We start from the raw sequence: 7171 nt of genomic DNA on the forward strand, positions 1-7171 counted from the left end.
CCACAATGGATCACTTTCTTCATAGCTGATTGCCAGTGAGATCACATTGCCTTTACAAACATTATAGGCTATAGACATGTTATCATTCCCCACTAGACCTTGATGGAAAGATTCAATTTATGAAGCAATCACATACTTAGTTCATAGAACATGCAGGAATCCAATTAGTAATGTTGTGGAAGCTCTGATGCTACATCACTAGATTTCATATTGATGGAAAGTGTTAGACATAATAGAAGATAAAATTTGATATCAATCATAGGTAGGTATGACACTTGGAAGCTGGAACAATGATGTCTGACAAGATATGCTACTGCTGCAATACCGTCTTGAATATCATGTTGTAATCTACCACTTCTGACTGGATTTATGTCCAACTTCACAAGATGAAGAAACCCAACTTGAATCTTTGTAGTATAGACAAGAACCTATGCTAGACAGGTGACAGGGTCTAGGGTAGAGCCTGTCATTGTCATTTTGCCAAATTAATATAACATTAGAAGACTGCTAATGACATATTTATAGATCGATTCCTCTCTCAACTCTCATCTAAGATGCTTCTATTTTCAGTAGATGATGATTCACACAGACACCTACAACTGAACAATGTAGCTAATAAGAGAATGCAGACTTTTTTCCCATCCTGCCTGCCAAGACACAAGGATTATGGTCGAAGAGGAAATGAAAGACTTTTTCCTCTAGCACTAGTGGAAAAATATAAGGACATAGTAGGGCATCTGCACAAATGAATTCACAATGGTTGTGACGGCATGTACAATACTTGTAAAAGTTTGAGATAGATCAAACCCCAGCATGGAAATGGAGTTGGGTACAAAACTTCACACTTAGACAGAACTATAGGCAATTATTACCTAGAGCTGTGGGCAGTGGCAGCTTTCTTGAAGAATGAAACCCCTAGTAGGTTGACCATTTTATGTTGGGAAACAGTACCGAACATATTGGTCTTGGTGGGTTTAAAAAATAATGGTAAGTTGTGTGAATAGGGAAAGAAGTAAATCTGGGAAGAGCTGGTGCAGGGACAGTATGATCAATGCAGGTTATATTAAATTATTAAAGAATTAATCTAAAATTTGCACAAAATTCTCAAAGAACTAATTAAGATTTTTTTAAAATTAAAGTAGGCCTTAATTAATTGTACATGTCAGCACACAGTTGAATACTTTCATACATATAAACATTTGATGACATTTTGTTTGTTGGAGGTAGGCGCTTTCTATATATGGAAACGTCAGTATTTCTAACTTTTAAAGTCACTTCTCTTTATTAATTTCATTCTCAAACTCAGATTAGATTGTAATACATGCAAAAAATCTCTATGCCATTTTAAGCAAAATGTTTATAATACTCCTTTTCTAGTTTGAAATTGAAATTGTCACATTTGAAAATTAATTTTATTTCACATATAAAAATTTGAGTTTCTATTGGACAGTTGGATCATGTGCATCATTGATGCTGATATACCTTATTTAGGCAGAGTATAAAAACTGTTATCTATATTATTGATTTTCTTAATCTGCTAGTAATACAAGGGTTAAAATCCTTTTGTTAATTATTAGAAATTAATGCTAAATCTTAAGGTATTCCTCTTATAAACCATTTGTAAATAAGTCATTGTTTTTTAGAGTTAAATCAAGTGAAATTCTATACAGTAGCTTATAATGAGATTATTGGAATGTTCTGAAGTGGATATATACACTGACCTCAATAAATATTGGATTATTATTATTTACAGTATTATTGTGAGTATCAAAATAGTATCTGTTTCTGTTTTTCTATGTCAGTATCCTGTTTTGATGTGAGAATTGAATCCCCATAAGCACTTGAGACTTCCTGAGAGGACGTGTTTTATATTTATCTAACATACACAATGGGAATGTTCAGCGCTGCTCTTGGTACAGGATGACTGAATAAATGTGGTTATTTTTCTAGAAAATACCTTTTATTTTTAAGATACTTAACACTACTTTTCAGTGAGTCTGTATGAATGATACACATATCATTTAAAAATCTCTTACACAAGAAAAAAGCTTGTCATTCACACACTAACCATTTTACATTTTTCTTACCATAGAACAATACATAGTGAAGCATTAGATCATTTTTATAAATCTGTATTATTAGTATAGCTTGAACTATGTCTATTTTTATAGCAATATCTACTTCTGCTTCATCAGCAAATCCGGCAGGCCTCAACTGCTACCTGGGATCCGTTGGTACAAACATCCTGCCTTCCAACAATGTTAATATAGACCATTTTGGATAAGGCAATGCTAATAACTATCCTCAGAGTCTCACATATCAGAAGAATTAAAATCTTGTTACAGGTTGACTCCAAAATATTTCATAGCAATCCAAATGTCAATTTGAAGACAAGAGGTTGTTTTAGATGAAATATATCATCATTTTCCATTTCTAACCAACTTCTATCTTCCTACCTTTCAGATTTGCAGGTCTAAGAATAATAGACAGAGATTGAGACAATCACCTGAGTCCAAATCAATCAATTGAACATGTACTTTATATATAAACAAAATAACTCATTATCAGTAAGTCTTAGTTTGTTTTATTTGAAGGTTGGTTTTTAATATATATATATATATGTATATGTATATATATGTGTGTGTGTATGTGTGTATGTGTAATTAATATATATATAAGTTATATATATAATATATATAATATACATATATATGTTTGAATAATATATATATATTTATAAATTGTGTGTGTGTGTAACTTGACATATATCTAAAACAAGATAACATTTTTATCTTATTATAAATTACTTTTCTGTGGGTAAACCTGATACTTAGAAGTTTCAAAGGCTTTATCCATGTTAGCAAATAATAATGGCTTAGCTTCATCTTGTTTCCTAAAAATGTCAAGGATAACTTTTCTCTATCCCAATATTGCAATATATAAGTCATCCTCCAAAGATTAATAACCTTTGCCAGGATTGGAGTTGATTTATGTTCTGGCTCTGTTGGCAACAGAGGCCTCCCTTCCCCAGCCCTCATCAGCTACATTGATTGGGCACCAGAGCTTCCCCCAGCCTGCTGCTTAAGCAGATGCTAATGGGCAAATGAGCAGCAGCAGGAGGGGAGGCTGGGGTGATCTTCATTCATTAGCAACTGTTCAAGCAGCAGGCTGAGGGACTCTGCAGATGCTGAGGAAGAATCCTGGATGAACATTGACCTCAAAGGTACATTCCTGAGCAAAACTTGAATTGTTTACTGGGAAATCAGGCTGTTCAATGTTTATGAAAATTCACACCTTGTGATACAGTATATTCTTTTCTCACGTATCTGTTTTCCTAGCGCAATATCAGTATATGTCTCAAATCAAACAGTCAGATCTTTGATTTTAAGACATTTTCTTATGAAACTGCAGACTCATATTAACCATGGCAGGTGTCGAAGATCATGGACTCTAATTCATTGGGTTATAAGTAAGAACTGAGAATCTCTGTTTGTTCTGAAACTGTTTATGTTAATGATAAGCAAAAACAAACCTCATTTTGTTTTTGATTTGCTTATCTTAGCAGTAATCTTTGAGATATTACCCAATATTCTATGGTCAAAAATAATGAAATGGTTATAAAAGTTTAATAAACTGTCATGCTACGAGATACCTTATTAAATGAGAAACTTTAGAGAAGAATCCAGAAATCATTTATTTATTTATTTATTTGTTTGTTTGTTTGTTTATTTTTACACTACAGATTTTATTTCCTCCCCTGACCCCCTGTCCAATCCACCCTCCAACTGTTCCAATCCCATACCTCTAACCCATGCCCCTGTCTCCATGAGGCTATCCCCACCTGACCTCTAGACTCCCTGAAGCCTCCAGTCTCATGAGGGTTAGGTGCCTCATGTCTGATTGAGCACAGACCTGGCTGTCCTCTGCTGTATATGTGTTGGCAGCCTTATATAACTTGATGTATGCTGCCTTTTTGGTTGTCCAGTGTTTGAGAGATCTTGGGGATCCAGATTTATTGAAACTGCTGTTCCTTCTACAGGGTCACCTCAGGGGAAAAAAATCTCACCTATTACAAGAATTAAAATCTTGTCACAGGTTGATTCCAAATTACTTCATAGCAATACAGATGTCAATTTGAATACATGAGGTTGTTTTAGAAGGGATTTCTCAATCTTTCTGCCAAAGAAACCAAAGGAAGATGCATCATGCTTCATCTTGCCTTGTGAAAATGATATCTGGAATCCTGTGTTTCCTTCCCTAATTGAAGATTGGTTTTCTTCTAAAATACTTGTAGCCCAGACTCTGTATCTCTCAGGAAATGGAGTTGGTTGGCCTTGAGGCCCTGTACACATGCTGCCACACATGATTCTTGGACTATTGGGACTACTTTCTGATATCGAAATTATAATTATACACTGAAACTGATACCACTTGTCATTTCATTTAGTATTGTATATGTCTATTGAGTTTTCCCAAATTCTTCCAATAAGGTACCATGAAGTCTGTGGCTGAAATAACTGAAAACTGTCCTCTTGGCATTCATGTAGCAAGAAGTCTAAGCTCAAGTTTTCAGTGAGATCTATTTCTCAGGAAGATTTTGAGGAAAAAAAAAATCTATTCAGTGCATCACTTTGAACTTTTGAAAGATTTAGGATCCCTCTGAGCCCGTGGCTTAGAGAAGCTTCATTCCAGTCCCATTCTGTTCCTCTGAACTTCTCCAGAGTTCTGTCTTTTATAGGACATTCATTATTGAATTTTGGGCCTACTCTGAATTTAGGATGATCTGATACCAATATACAAGTGTGCCTTAGATATGGGTAGTAATGACAGTATTTGAACACATCCTTTGAAGGGATAAATCTCAACACACTGAAAACCAATCAGCTCATATACCAACCATCACATATATGAAACCATATGACTATATTACTGAAATACTTAGTATCATTTTGAAAATATAATACACATATTTCCTAACGTTCCTTGTTTTGAAAAGCAAAACAAAACAAAACAATAACCCCTTAAAACTTTACTTTTTGATTCTCTTAGGAGATGAAATATACTTCTAATTTTAATTATTACTAACTTCTCTTATACCATTTTCAAGTAAAGAGAAAGTATAAAGACACCATTGGTACTTGTTGATATCCTCACAATCTTCCTGTACCATTTCCCACCCCTACTCAATGTTATAACCACTGTGTTCATCTTGTTTTAAGCTGAGTTCAGTTGCAGATGGCAGCATATTGCTGCACTGTACTCCTTGCACAGTGCTAACAATACATGTTCTCATTGCACATTCACCAAGTGTAGCTCTTTGGCCCCAGGGATCTTGGGCTGCTCTACAATGCAGCTGTAATGAGAATGTACTGACAGATTTTCATTATTCGACCAAATGACGAGAACATTGCATGAAGCCACTTGAAATTAAATATCAAAATTGGCTGGAGTATACACTCTCATTCTAATCAAAAAGCAGTCTCCTTTTCCAGGATCAATACAGGAAACCAAAGACAGGAGACACAGAGTCTGAAATTAATATAGCTGGTGAAATCAGGCTTAACATAAGTCCACTTAGTCTCAGTAAGCTTGAATAACTAAAACATGGTCTGTATAATTAGAATGTCTTATAAAACCCAACTTTTTTGGGAGGTGGTGGTGCAGAGTACACAAATATAACTTGTGGACATTTTCAGTTTCATTGACAAATGATACTAGAGCACTGGCTTGGTAGTTCAAGGAGACGTATGTGAAAAACATCATTTCAAATCATCATAGTTTTGATAAATTAATGATAAGTTTTATGCTTGCATATTGGTTTAATATAGGTAACCATCCTTTAAAAATCTGCCTTATCTCTAATAACCTCAAATATAAAAAAATCACTTTATTGTGTGAGAGATTGATTCATAACTATTTTTCATCAGTTAAAATAAATAAATGAAGTATTTTGTTAAAGAAAACACAGAAACATTATTTAAGGTATCCCTTGTAAATAAGATTATAACAGGTTTTTTGAGATTCCCCGGCTCAATGATCAATGACTTTAGGGTCTCTTATCTGAAAAGGTTCAGTTTGTAACAAATTGAGATTATTCATTGCAGAAGGCAATACTATTTTTGCTAATAAACAAAAGCTAAATTTTTTAAGCTGTTAATACTTAAATCTTGTAAAATTATGGTGTGGCATATGTGTGAGAATATATTTACCCATCTACTGTTTTGGCATTATATTTTTATAAGCACATATAACTAAATATGCACTGCATGTTTCATTTACTATCTGAACATCATTATTGTGCTTTCTGGGGTGTAAATAATGAAGCTAGTAAGAACAGATATGATTCTGGTAGCAATTTTCCTGTTGCTTAGCTCAAATGATACATAAATTTCCCCCTCAAAGGTTTTTCCCTTATATTTGACCTCAAGTCATGACTTTCCCAATTCAAAGTCACTCAACAAAAAATATTTTCAGTAGTTTCACAGCATTCTGTCAGATCTATGCCTTTGCCAAGTTGTTGCCATGGTCACCAAATGTGTACACAACTGCAAATGAAAATCTAATGTTAGTTATTATGCCTTCATTCTGTGTGTTAGGAGACTTCTGAAGATTTATATCAATGCCCAAAACAAATGTCTATAATTTCTATTTTAAAGAGTAATATTAAGGTAAATCACAATCATTTTTAACAAAATCTATATACACCATGAAGACTTTCTTCAATTAGGAGAAGAGAAATGAGTCACAGGAAGGATAAAATCTTGATCTGTTTTCCTTTGTGTCTGAGGAAGATTGATTCCCATGAATGACTGTTAATATAGACATACACACTGAATGAGAAACTATGTTTTTCATGACTGCTGCCTAGCTTTGAAAAGTAAATAATACTATTTATGTGTAGATTATAGATACTAAATGGAAAACCTATATATAATCAATCTATAAAGAAAATATTAAGAAAATATTAAGTAGATATTTTAAGAACAAAAAAAAGTAAAAGAGTATATATAGGCAGAACAGCAACCTATAGATTGGGAAAGTATCTTCAATAATCCTATATCAGATAGAGAGCTAATATCAAAAATATACAAAGAACTCAAGAAGTTAGACTTCAAGAAAACAAATAGCCCAATTAAAAAATGGGTTACAAAGCTAAACAGAATTCTCAACA

The sequence above is a fragment of the Grammomys surdaster genome, unplaced genomic scaffold (genome assembly GCF_004785775.1).
Source record: "Grammomys surdaster isolate TR1022 unplaced genomic scaffold, NIH_TR_1.0 125708, whole genome shotgun sequence".
Lineage (NCBI taxonomy): Eukaryota > Metazoa > Chordata > Mammalia > Rodentia > Muridae > Grammomys > Grammomys surdaster.